Genomic DNA, 14,242 nt, shown 5'->3' on the forward strand with positions numbered 1-14,242 from the left:
TCCCACCCATCAGGTACATTGATGTCAAAGCCTTACAGATTGCTGGTGCCCTCGTCTCAAGATGGAATCAACTCTATCTTGTCATTGATTCTCCAAAGCTTCCCTGTGTCATTGAGTTTCCAGATTCAAGCTGGTCTCTGGTTGGGAGCGTAATTTTTGTGAGCATTCTGCCCCTGCTGTATCAGCTGCCCCTACTCCCCCTTCTCCTGAGAGGACCCCCTTAATCAGTCACATGAACAAGAACTCTCGTCTCAGACTTTGCTTCTAGTGAACCTGACTTCAGACAGATGATCTCAAGCTGAGAGAGCCCAGAAGCAAGGAAGCCTGGTCATATGTTGTGTCAGGGGTCTAGCCATTAGGAGTCAAGGATATAATTTTGTGGAAGCAAAAATGGGACAATCCAAAGAACTTTTGTTTAAAAAAGTCGAAAATAGATCCACTCACCACGGGTAATGTTTTATGAAAGATTACACGTGGGGCGGAGGAAAAGTTGTACAGATGTTTCCAAGTGGTTGAAGCCTGATGCCTGTGAATATGATAAGGCTCTTTGTAATAATGATTCAAAAGGTTGTTTTGAGAGAGGAAGATCAGCTTGGATTTCAGCTTATGAGATTTGTGTGTTGGGGAGAAATCCGTGAGGTTTCCTATAGGTACCTACATAAATGGAACTTGGGTGGGGGGGTGGGGTAACTGGGTGATGGGTATTAAGAGGGCACATCATGTGATGAGCACTGGGTGTTATACGCAACTAGTGAATCACTGAACACTACATCAGAAACTAATGATGTACTCTATGGTGGCTAATTGAATTTAAATAAAAAAAATAAATGGAACTTGAGAGAGGGTGAGTAGTCATAGCTGGGCTATGCATTTAGGAATCATTTGTAGTTTGACATTGGGGTTAATGATGCTACTGGGACATTCAGCAGCAAAAAGCAGAGGGTCTGGGACAGAAATTTTGAGGTTGTCCTCCGTTACACCTGAGGGAAAAGCTGACTTCAGAGGAAAGTAGATAGAGAGAGAGAATCTAAATAAGGTGGAGGGTCAGTGAGGCAGAAAAATGTGGCCCCAATTTTGTCTTCAAGTTGGCCAACTTAGTTTGGCACATATTGAAATATTGGTGTTACGAAGTTCTGAGCCCTCAAGAAATTTTAGGCTCTGTAAGCGGTATTCATTTTTGTTTGTTTGTCTTTGTGCGTGTGTGTGTGCGTGTGTGTGTGCGTGTGTGTGTAGTGATCGGTCTAGACATGAGCAAACATTTTTCTTTAAATGCAATTTCCCAGCAGAGTGAATAAATATATTCAGGGAAGGTGAATGTTGATCATTTTTGCAGAGAAGCTAGGCATGCACGGATGGAAAGATGTGGGAAGTTTATGGTCTTTGTTCTGGTCCTTTCACCGATCCTAAGAGGGAAGAGAGGCACGAGACAAGGTGAATTCATAGAAGAGCAGTGTTGGGGCGGCACAGAAGGCATGACTCGGGGTTTGTGGGGCACGTATTGTGTGGGGGACCCTGTGGCAGCTTCTGAGGGGGAGTCCAGGATGCTTAAGGTGTGCTCACTGCCTTCCATGAACTTGGTTTCTTGTCCCGGAGAGACAGGGTCCTGGATATGGAAACGATGTACCAGAGGCTTCGGAGATGAGTGCTCACAGTTTCGGGGCTTTGTCAACTTCACACGTTTATCTCCACTTGCGGTACCCGTTTTCCTCATTCAAAGACCTTCTTTGCTCTCTTGCCCTTCATTTGGAAATCATATAAAGCTCATCTAATTATATTTATGTCTCTCCCCTCTTTTTTTGCTCTTTTAAGAAATAGTTTATTGTTTCCATTTTCTCGCTCCTTCCTTGCAGTAATTGGTCCCAGAGTGAAACATTATCCTCGAGCTTATGCTAATATATGAATAATATTTTTTCATTTCTTCTTTTAGATTTTATTTAGCATCTGACATTGCCTCTCATGTTTCTGTTTGGTTCGGTTTTATTTTTGTTCTCGTTTTGGATTGTTTTCCCAGAATGTGCCTCTTTATTTCCCAGGAAATGCTCCATGCTGTTATCAACAATTTTTAAGTCCATTAGTAAGCCAAATTAAAAAGAGTAACAGTAATAATCCATTGCATTTGGAGGACACTCTCCAAGCATTTTCTCATTTCATCACATGCTGTGGCCTCTAATTTAGACTGAATTTGCAAATTCATTTCAGTTTGGCTTCAGCCTCTCTTCTTTCTCCCCTGTTTTGCTCTCCTGTGTGATGTCTAGTTCCTGTCTGTCGCCATTTCTGAAGTACGTGAGGCTCGATTCTACTTCAACTAATGCACCATCCTCGGCGCCTTGCGTCTTTTTCAAGTTTGACAGCTAAGACACATTGAATGTCTTTCTTATCCCTGGAGATGACTAATGTTACTTCTGCCTTCAAAGGGGGCTTCTCCAGAAACTAATTTCACTTGCAACTAATTTCTTCAACCACTATCATTAAATGTGCACTGGATGGCAAGCATGAGTCTAGGTTCTGTGGGAGAAATGAAGCGGAATGGACTGAGCATTTGAGGTAATATTAATCTGGCAGACACATGTGCCCATGATACCCAGTACAAGGCTGTATGGGTGAAGGATAAATGAGAGGTACAAACTCCATGACATGGAGTGCTGAGAAAAAGAAATTGGAGGAATTCATTGAAGGTGATTGTTTCTTCGCAAACAATGGAGGAATTCTGCTTGCTGTCTTTCTGGTCAGCTGACCCAGCCCCATTTATATCTCCATATAGATAGGGGTGTGCTCGTAAATGTTTAAGAGTCGGTTCTCTGGAGCCTGGGGGGAGGAGTTCCTCTTGTGGCGTTTGTCCATTTCCATGGTGTAAATACTTCCCGCATGGTTGATTCCAAGCTACCGATCTGAGGTTACTGAACATGCAGGTGGGAGGAAATGCACAGACGTGCTCTCCCGAGCTCGTGTGGAGTGGCTTCAGTGCACCATGGAATGTGGGCCAGAAATAGGGAGGGGGTTGGGGGGAGGGGTGTCTGGGTGATGGACACTGGGATGGGTATGTGTTGTGGTGAGCGCTGTGTATTGGGTAAGACTGATGAATCACAGACCTGTACCCCTGAAACAAATAATGCATTGTATGTTAATAATAATAAAAAATACCTGAAGCAAAAAATGTTAGCATTTTTAAAATCTGGCTGGTAAAAATAGAGATGTCTACATAATTCACCATTTTTTATGTTTTTTGTAAAACTTAAAAAAACAAACCCATAACTTCCAAAATAGTATATACAGTAGAATTCTTTAGTATGCTATACTTCTCACAACATAAGACTCATCACAGTTTATTATAAACCTTGTTTCTTTCCATCTTCCCTGGTAGATTGCAAGATATTTAGGGCAGCAGATACCTTGCTTATCTTATTCTCCCTAGCCTTTAGAACAATGCTTGAACATAAGAAGTTCTCAATAAATGTGTGTAAAACCGCATGCACCCATGTGGAAATAAGACTGGAAGGATACACAACAAAATGGTAGCAGCACTTATCTTTGAGTTGTCTCGGGCTGGTTGATTATGGGTAATTCTTGTTTTCCGTATCATGACCTGCAGGAACTTTAGGGGAACTCCTTTCAGATCAAGACTTCATTTGACTAGGTCAGCACAAATGAGTTGTTTAGTTGTAAAGATATACGATTTCTCATTCTTTACCTATATCATCCAGATTAATTTTCAGATGTTTTGACTTCTCTGTGCCCAATGCACCTGCAGCTTGGATCCAAACCAACTATTTCTTGCCACCTTGCAATGAATCAGTGAAGATGTTAATATAACTTGAAGAAAGATCTTGTTGCTCCTCTTCTGTCTCTAAACTTAAAAAAAAAAAAGATGATGACCAGTTATGTTTGGTTTGAATGAGTTATTCCTCAGTTTTTTGATGCTACTTTTTTAGTCTACTTTCAGAATACAAAGTTGATTTCATTAAAAATTTTTTTTAAAAATAAATTCAAGACTATTCAGGTCCACACTATGACTTTCATGAGCCCTAAGTCCTTTTGCCTTTTGGACTCATTCTTCCATCAAGAAGAAAATAGTATGTGTGTGTGTGTGTGTGTGTGTATGTGTGTGTGTGTATGTGTGTGTGTATGTGTGTGTATGTGTGTGTATGTGTGTATGTGTGTGTATGTGTATGTGTGTGTATGTGTGTGTATGTGTGTGTGTATGTGTGTGTATGTGTGTGTATGTGTGTGTGTGTATGTGTGTGTTTATATAGATACATATGTATGTTCATACAGATTATGTTTTACAACCATTGATATAAACGCAAATATATTAACATTACATCTTAAAACAAAAAAAGTAGTCACTGACTGAATATTTGGAATTGTCTTCAAACTTTTCTAAATTCCCCATTGGTTCCCTATAGGAACCAGTAGGTAGTTAAACAAGGAAAAGGAACGCCATGGTTTTTGTAGAAACAGGGGCATTAGTTACCACTTTATATCCTGAGAAGTGGGGAAGAAGTGGAGGCCGTGGACCTAATGTGGGGGCCACTGGGACTCTGGGAAGAAAAATCAATACAGTGTGTGACACCGGTCACAGGAGGACGTTCTGGGGTTTAATTGGGCCCTAGATAACATTTGATGTTGGCCACTAAAAATGGATAAGATTTGTTATTGTTAATTCTAAACATTTTTATTCTGTATTTAACAGTGGGGAAAAAAAACAAGGTTTCATGTAAAATGTAAAATCCCCACTATGAATATCTAATGATAGTCTATTTTGACTTTTATTTCCATATCATATAGTTTAATGGTGGTGACATTCATGGAGAATAATATTTGCGTGTCTTTTTTAAAAAATCAATTGCTGTTACTTCGCTTAGACATTCCCAAGCATCCTCACGTTTTGCATTCAGTTTTTAAGGATCGATGTAGACCTGTATGTGTTTAATAGTGAGAAAAACTCTTCAGACATGGACACGAGTTGGTAGAGATGAGAATGAGTAAAGGCACCCAAATGGAAGAGCCCGGTTTGTGTGTGAGGAACAGTGACGTACCCAGGAGAGCCTGGAATTTAGAGAAGTGTGTCTTATTCAGCTGGGGCTGCTTTATCAAAATACCATCAACTAGGTCATTTAAAAGGCAGAATTTCATCTCCCCCAGCTCTGGAAGCTGGGAAGTTCAAGTTCAAAGTGGCCAGCAGATTCAGTTCCTGTCTTATAGACAGCTGTCTTTTTACTGTGTGCTCACATGGCCTTTCCTCAGGGTGTGGAGAGAGACAGGGACAGAGAGAGACAGAAAGAGAGAGAGTGAACCAGCAAGCACATAATAGGGATTAGGGATTTAATTAAGAATAAGAATTCTGGGGGAACACATTCAGTCCATAGCAGAATGTAATAGGAGATAGGTTTGGAAAAGCTGGTTGGGTCCAGATTATAGAGGGCCTTTCAAGTCCAATAGGGAATGTAGAAAAAATTTGAAGGTTATCAATGCTATTGAAGGCATTGATCATGAGGATATCATGATCAGACCTCAGCTGGGGGAAAATACTCCCAGCAAGAGGCATTTTCTTCTTAGCCTCTGTTTCATCCTGGCCCTGTACTCAAGAACCAGCTGGTTTGGGAAGTACTCTGACTAGGTTCTTTTTTTGTGGAAAATTGTATCCACTGCAAAAGGCCTCAACGATACACTGGACGGCTCCACAGAGAATACAGAATTCATAGCCACTGAGGAAGTAGACCGTGGTGCCAGTCAGATCTGTGCTGATCTGCAAAATGTTTGCTGCTGATCTACAGTGAAGTGAGTATACTAATTGAGAGTAAGCGTTTAGAAACCTTTATATTAATTTGAGAAGACAATTTTATGTTTGCTGAATCTAAAAAAAATGGATTCACATTTGGTATTATTTTAATTAATTAATTAATTAAAAATGTTTTATCTATTTATTTGACAGAGAAAGAACACGAACAGGGGGAGTGACAGAGGGAGAAGCAGGTTCCCCGCTGAGCAAGGAGCCTGATGCGGGGCTCCATCCAGGACCCTGGGATCACGACCGGAGCTGAAGGCAGATGCTTAACCAGCTGAGCCACCCAGGCGCCCCTTTATTTTATTTTTTATTTAAGTTCAATTAGCCAACATATAGTAAGTACATCATTAGTTTTTGATGTAGCATTCAATGATTCATCAGTTGGGTATAACACCCAGTGCTCATCACATCACGTGCCCTCCTTAATGCCCATCACCCACTTACCCCATCTCCCCACCCACCTCCCTTTCCGCAGCCCTCAGTTTGTTTCCCAGAGTTCAGAGTCTCTCTCATGGTTTGTCTCCCTCTCTGATTTCTTCCCATTCAGGCTTCCCTCCCTTCCCCTGTGGTCCTCTGTGCTATTCCTTACATTCCACAGTGCATGCCTGAATAGTGAAAAGAAGTTTAGCAGAACCTGGATATTTTTAGAGGTGAGGTTTTCATCGCAGAGATGCTCAAATCTTTCCCTGATAATTACCCCTTCTCCTTATTAGGTTCTTGTGAAAGTAACAGCTGAAACAATAGATAATTAGGAGTTAAAACACCACTTTATTAATAGTTGCACATACCTGATGCAGATATGGTAAAAGCCTGAGTGCATCTGTTGACCAAGTAGTCAGCAAATGCAAATGCATCCTGAGGGCCTCCTGTATGCAAGATACAATGGACCAAACCAGAGACGGCACCTGTTTATGGAGCTGAGTCCCTGGAGGAGGCAGATGAAACAAAACCATGGTAAATAAGTGGATGCTCTGTGGGAAATTACAAAAGAGATATATCTGGGACTGCTATGTAACATGGGATTTTTTTTTTCCTGATTAGGAATGTCAGGGAGAACTTCTAGAGGAAATTAGGCTTAAGTGGAAACTTTAAGAACAACTGGCATTTCCTAAGTAAAAGTTGAGGGCCTGTGCAAAGGCCCTGTGATAAGAAGGACTAGGGCAACCATAAAGGACTAAAACTGTGGCTGGAGTACTGGTAATAAAGCATGATATGAAAATAGAGGGCTAGGTTTTGATCATGTGAGTCTTTATAAGTCATTCTAAGGATTTTTTTTTTTTTTTGTAATAGCAATAGGAAGGCATTGGAGAGTATTTTTTTTTTTTTTTAAGTAGGTTCCATACCCAGCATGGAGCCCAATGTGGGGCTTGAACTCATGACCTTGAGATCAAGATCTGAGCTGAGATTAACTCAGCTTAACTGTTTAACTGACTGAGCCACCCGGGAGCCCCAGGAGAGTTTTATTCTGAAGAGGCTAATGTCATATAATTTGTGACCGGCAGAGTCCCAAGAGGATCTCTGCCCCCTGGGGTTACACCCAGTATAGTCCCCTCTCCTTGAGTGTGGGTGGAAACTGCGACTTGCTTCTAGCCAATAGAATGTGGAAAAAATGATAAGATGTTGCTCTTATGATAACATTGTATCATACAAGACTCCACCTAAACACACTAGAGCAAGAAATTCTCCTGGCTGGCTTGATGAAGTGTGCAAGCATGTTGAAGAAGGCCACATGGCAAGGGACTGAGCGAGACCTCCAGGACCCAAGGACAGCTTCTAGTGGTCAGCTAGCAAAATCCTGGGGACCTCCCTCATCCAGATGCAAGGACACAAATCCCACCAACAACTCGAACGATCCTGTAAAAGGATTCTTACCCAGTCAAGCCTTCTGATAAAAACACAGCCCATGTGACAACTCTTTTGGAGCCTGGTGAGACACAGAGCAGAGGACATACCTAAGCGGTGTCTGAACTTCTGATTCAGGGAAATGGTGAAATGATGCATCATATTGTTTTAAGCCCCTAACTTTGTGGCGATTTGTTATGCAGCAATAGAAAATTAGTACTTTATTTTAATGTAACATTCCTGTGATTGCTTTTAGAGAACAGACTAAAGAGAAAAGAGTGGATGGGGACACACTGGTAACATAGGTAAGAGACAAAATGGCGATGCTGCAGGAAATGGAGAGAAGTGGAATGACTGGAGAAACAGTTAGGAAGCATTGCAGGTAGAAGGTAAAGGAGAAGGGCATATCAGAAGTGACTCCTTGGTTTCTGGCTATGGCAGATCTGTGGTTTCCCCCAAAATTGAGAAAAGACAGACTGAATATATTTTAAAAAATCTGACTAAAGACATTGAAGAAATGCTAAAGCAACTAAGACCTGAAGGGCAAATAATTCAGAAGGAGGGGAATTACCGAGAAATAAGCTAACACTTTATGAGCCACTTCTCTCCTCAGAGCATTTACAGTGGGTGAGGAGTTGAGAAGCCAGGAATAGATCCCTAGATAAAAGGCAGAGAAACCAGCTGAACTTTTAGCATGGGGTTGCAGAACAAAAATTTATAATTTGACCTTGCCAAGAAAGGCAGAATAAATTATGTCAAGGTCCTGAAAATAAGCATGGCATGGAGAAGCAAGTCCAATCTTTAGTGGTTTTCCCCCTTAAGGTATTCACCTGATGACTGAACTGCACTGAGCTAGATCTAAGAAGTGGAGTAGCAAGCTACTGAAAGCAGAGAGGAGGTTTTGGCAGGCTCAAGGTGCTCAGGAAACAAAAATTGGAGGTCAGGACTTGTCAAGGAGTAGAGGCCCAGGTACACAGGAGATGTCCGAGGCTTCCACTGGGAACCCATGAGCCAGCAAAGATGAACCAGAGACAACAGAGACTTAGAAAAATTGCAAACTTGCCTCAAATCAGTTTAATGTTGAGCTGGATTTAGGTGGTCTGCATCAATACACAGCGCCTGCTGGAGTATAGGAAAATCTTCCCTGGAGGAAGATAATGTGTTCTAGAGCCTTTGCTATTGTTAATAGACAATGTGTGACTTTCAAGAAAAAATTACCAGACATATCAAGAAAGAGGGTCAAGGACAAAAAGACAATAGAAACATACCCACAGATGATAGAGTTTCCACACATGTACATTAAAATACCTATGCTTGATTGGTCTCAAATTTGATTTTACCTTACTAATAAGATATTACCATCATCTGCTATGTTTCATGGATGCTGGCAGAAGACATGAGATGGGGTCAGAGAAAGGACTCTATCGCACCGGCTCAGCAGGCAGCCTGAGCGTCTGCATATCTGCATTGCTTCTTTGCTCCCAAGTTCCACAAGGGCAGGTGACATGACTCAGAGCAATGCTACACATGCAGTGGGCTTGCACAGCCGGGGAACACTGAACCTAGGGATCTGTCGCTTTATAGCCGGCAGTAAGAAAGCCTGCTCTGTCCTAGAGAGGGACATTACCTCACCCCTGAAAATTGCTGGCTGAAAACACCATCTTGAGAAATAGCCCCGGTAAAGGGTGGCCAGTGCCTTTCGTTCTTGGCATCCCCAGCAAGAACAGAAAGTGATGCTTAGGGCCCATGAGAGATTGCCTCTTCCAATGAGTTATGTTCCAGAAAATAGATGACAAGAGTAGAGAATGCTATTAAGAACCAAAACTGATAGAAAGATTATGTGGAAACTCTAGAACTGAAGTAGTCAATAAATAAATTATTAGCTCCTTAGAGGAGTTTAATAGCAATTATAAGCAATTAGAAGAGAGAATAGCAAATTCAAACTAAGAACGTAGAAAATATCCAGTCTAAGGCACAGAAAGGCAAAAAGTTGAACGTACATAAATAAAATAAGAAACATATGAAATACTGCAGGAAGCACTAATTAATAGATCATTGTTATCCTGGAGGAAGAGAGTAGGAAGGGCCACCAACAATATTTCAGGAGGAAATGACAGGTGACACACATTCAGCCCATATTTGAGAAGCTCTGTGATTCTCAATCTGGACAAATTCAAAGTAAATTTTCAAAAACCAAAAGACAAAGAGAAAATCCTTGAAAGGATCCAGGGGAAAAATTATACACATTATACTCAAAGGAGCAAAAATAAGGTGGCAACTGACTTCTCAACGAATATGGTGGAATTCAGATTATAAGAAAAAAATATCTTTAAAGTGCTGGAAGAAAATAAGGATAAACCTGGATTTCTGCATCTTGTGGAAATGTCTTTTAAAAGTCTATGTGAAATAAAGACCTTTTTAGATAAATAAGAACTGAGAGATTTTGTCACAAGCAGAACTTCCCTGAAGAAATTCTAAAGGGAGTTCTTCAGGTGAAAGAAGAATCCCATTGGAAACAGAAATACAGTTAGAAATGAAGAACAATAGAAGTGATAAATATAAATGAATATCGACTGTACAGAATAATAACAATGTCTTGGGATCTAAATTATGTGTAGAATATAGCGAGTTAAAATGCATGAAAATAATTATTCAAAGACATTAAGGGACAAATGGAGTTCATGTTTTGTAATAGTATTTGGATAGTGGCAGAAAATCGTGATTCATATTAGACTTTAAAAAGTCAAGGGTGCATGCTCTAATATTTAGAATCACCACTAAAAGATAGTAAGGTAACTAAAACTAGAGGGGAAAGAAGAAGTGTGAAAAACAGGTTGAATATTGGTGCCATTCATTCAGTGGTGAACTCTGGAAAGTTTTAAGAACTGGGTGTTATATGCAACTAATGAATCATTATATTTTATATAGTGTATGATATACATTATATCAAAACTAATGATGTACTATATGGGGGCGCCTGGGTGGCTCAGTCGGTTAAACGACTGCCTTCGGCTCAGGTCATGATCCCAGGGTCCTGGGATCGAGTCCCGTGTCGGGCTCCCTGCACAGCGGGGAGCCTGCTTCTCCCTCTCCCTCTGCCCCTCCCTCTGCTTGTTCTCTCTCTCTCTGTCAAATAAAAAAATCTTAAAAAAAATGATGTACTATATGTTGTCTAATTCAATTTAAATAAAAAGAAGAGGAGGGGTAAACTTGCTGGTTGGATAAATTCATGTGGATCTCAGAAGAGATGTCAGAGATAGAGGCAAATTCTTTTGAGGCATCTGCTTTTCAGGTAAAATTGAAGAAGAGTGAGGAATATTCCATTTGTGCAGGTCAGTTATTAGCTTATCTCACTTTCTCTGCTGCTTGCATTGAAGTGATGAATGGAATAGGTGGAGGGAATCGGATGGAGTGACACAGGGCAGTAAGGGTCCCAAGCTTTTATGGCATAATCATCTCGTCTACTGATAATCTTAGACCATCCAAAGGTGAGCAGAACTCACCTGATAGGGGACAAATGTCATAACACATAATATATCACATTAAATATTCCATATTAAAAGGGCCAAGGTAGGAATGCTTAATTGTTAAATATTGAAAAGCAAGAATAATCATTAGGATTTTAATTATATAATTTCTTGTAATGGTTTGCTTTTTTTTTCTTTTTTAGATAGATGTGTTTATCTTTACTCCTTCTGGCAGCACAGTGCATAAAAAAAGTACCCATCTGTGTTTCAGCCTTGCAAAATGCTCAATACCTCTGATGTTAAGCCTGTGAAGAATTTTGCTCATTCATTCTTTATTGACATCCGGGATGGAGCTTTGAGTCATTTTGCATTTATTGTGTTCCTTGAGCACAATTTCTCATGTTTCAATGTAGAAAAACACCCTCCCCATTGTGAGATCATCGAGGGTGTTGTGATAGTCATTTTAAGGAGTTTCATCACTTCACTGAAAGCTTCTCTTCTTTATTTTGTCTTAAAAAAAGAGTAACGGAATAGATTTCACTCACTCATGAGATCTGCTTGGAGTTATAAAAGACTAAGGCTGGTCTTCAGTGTATTTCATGGTTTTGGAAAGCAGGATGTTATTTTATTGCTGGCATTATGTATGAATTCTTACCCCTTGCCTCCTCATGGCAGGTAGGGTGTCAGCAACTTGGGAGTTCAGCCTAAATTCTTCTTCCTTTGTGCGTGTCTGTGCTGGGTTTCCCTCGTCCTCTCCCACATTCACCACTGACCCCCTGCTGCTGTGACAAGACACGGTTGTGGCCTTCTGCTCAGGTTCCCCACAGCTGGGCACATCCCCCCATGGCCCTGGGGTACATGCAGCTCAGGCTCCACCACGGCAGTGGTGACCCCAGCTGTCTGATGCTGCCCGTGCAGCGGGCCTGAGCTCCCGAGTTCATTGTAGCACGTTATGGCTTTGAGCTGGCTCCTGGAATCAGCACCCCAGCCTGCACTTCTATATCCAGTAAGTCCAGACCTGAAACCCGAGCCTCCCAAGCTCCCACTGTGGACTGCCGGGTTAGCCCGTGGCTGATGCTTAAATGCGCAGCAGAGAAAATGCTGAAGGTCAGTGTTCTCAACGTGAATCATTTCCAGCCCTGCAGATGCCTCGAGGAACCAAGCTTCCTTCACAGTGAGATCATTGCACCTTCCTCTCATCCTAAAATATTCATATCAAAGAGGCCCTGCCCTGGGCTTGCTCTGACGTGACGCAGACAGCGATGCTTTCAGGATGAAACTCTTATTCGGCTCTTAAAGCTCTCAGAACCTCTGACTGATTCCATCTTGGGAACTGTGGATGGGAAAATCAGAGGCGAGTGTCATTAATGACCCCCAGTTGCTGAAAAACAGGAATCTCTGCATCTCGAGGTGTCGCATCGCTTATGTGTAAATGTCACACCTGCAAATGCTGGGTGCAGCTTTTTCTTTCCGTATTTGGGGCAAAAAAGAAAGACATGGCTCAAGAGATGTCTCTTGAGCTGGCACGATGGGTGGACTTCTCCAGGGACATGTAGATTAGTAATGCATCTACAGTTTAAGAGGAATATTCTGTTCCCTTCTCCAGGCTCATGTGTTCCCACACACTCTGGGTCCTTCTCAGACTCGGACTCTGGGGAAGAAGAGGGAGCCCATTGGTGCTCCTGAAAAAGAGCGAGGATAGAGAGGAGATGCCAAATATGGGTGGCCAGTGCTCTGCCCTGGGCACCCCATCCCAGACCGAGAGAGGTAGAACGTCAGAGAGCTGTGCCCTGGGATCTGTGCTCTTTTGAAGTTCCCCTAAGTGCTTCTGATCAATGTCCTGATTTGGAAATCACTTTCCTGGGCCACTTGTCCCTGTGTGGTCGCCCGTGGACTTGAAGGAGATGCTCACCATAACCAAGGCTTGGTCTGTGGTATGACCAGATTGAGGAAGCAAAGCTGGGACTCAATGATGTTAGCGAGATGGGGAAACCATGGGAGACAGACTCTTCTCAACTGCAAGCAGACGATGTAGTCATTCATTCAATACCTATTCACTGTGCACCTACTATACACCAGGTTTTTCCCAGATGCTAGGGACGCAGCAGTGCACAAAACAGGTAAAATCCTGGCTCTCGAGGACAATACAATCAGGGAGCCAAATAATAAACCAGCCAAATACAGGGCTGCTCTGCAAGGCAGGGATTTTGTTTTGTTCACTTATGTAATCCCCCAAACTAGAACAATGCCTGGTGCATAGAAGTCCATTGCTGAATAAAGGAAGAAAGTATTTCAGATAGAGATAGTATTCTGGAGGATAACAGAACAGAGAGGGAGGCTAGGAGTCTGGGGTGACAGAGGAGCCAAGCTTATAGGTACAGCTTCTGAGCAGGTCCTGAGCTTGGAAACTGGATGAGGAACTACCTCTCCATTCTGGCCACCATTTGCTCCTGTTCTATAGATTCAAGGAACAATTTAGGGCATCACTCATCTATTTCCTTGCAAGGGATACTCTGATCAATTAGCCACCACCTTAGATTCCCGTGCGTCAAACACGCTGATGACCACCTTATCCTTGCTGCCCACGTGTAAATATGCCCACTTGCCTTCAAGTGCTATCATCTTGGCCTCTGCTGTTCGTCCCAGAACAGCCCACCTGCGTCACCATACCTGGACTACAGAGAACAGTCACCACAAAACTTTCTGAGGACACTGATGCTCTTCTCATTTCTCAATGACTCAGGAAGAGTCTTTGGGCACTCTCCGTGGATGCAGTGATGTTTGCGTGCTTGCGTCTGTGTGTCTGTGTGTGCATGTGATGCACTCCAATATTCTATTTTCCCAAGCCTTTGGATTGGTCCTCTACAGTTACCCAGGGAAGTTCTGGTAACTCAGCCTCGTCAAAAGCAGTCCATGGTTGAGTTTAATTTTAACCAACCCACAAAGTGAACTGTTAGAGCCACTTTCATCTGCATGAGTTAATATATTAAACCCGGAATCACTCATCAATACACCCTGATTGATAAATTAGGACCAACCCAGTGTTGTATTCCATGCTCCTTAGTCTTCTGCCATCAGAACCTTTTCTCATGTACATTCTGCAGATTTCCACTGATGTGAATGGGCAAAATCTTGCAATTCTTTTTGA

The sequence above is a fragment of the Callorhinus ursinus genome, unplaced genomic scaffold (genome assembly GCF_003265705.2).
Source record: "Callorhinus ursinus isolate GAN/ISIS: 27379988/994484 unplaced genomic scaffold, GSC_fseal_2.0 scaffold3, whole genome shotgun sequence".
Lineage (NCBI taxonomy): Eukaryota > Metazoa > Chordata > Mammalia > Carnivora > Otariidae > Callorhinus > Callorhinus ursinus.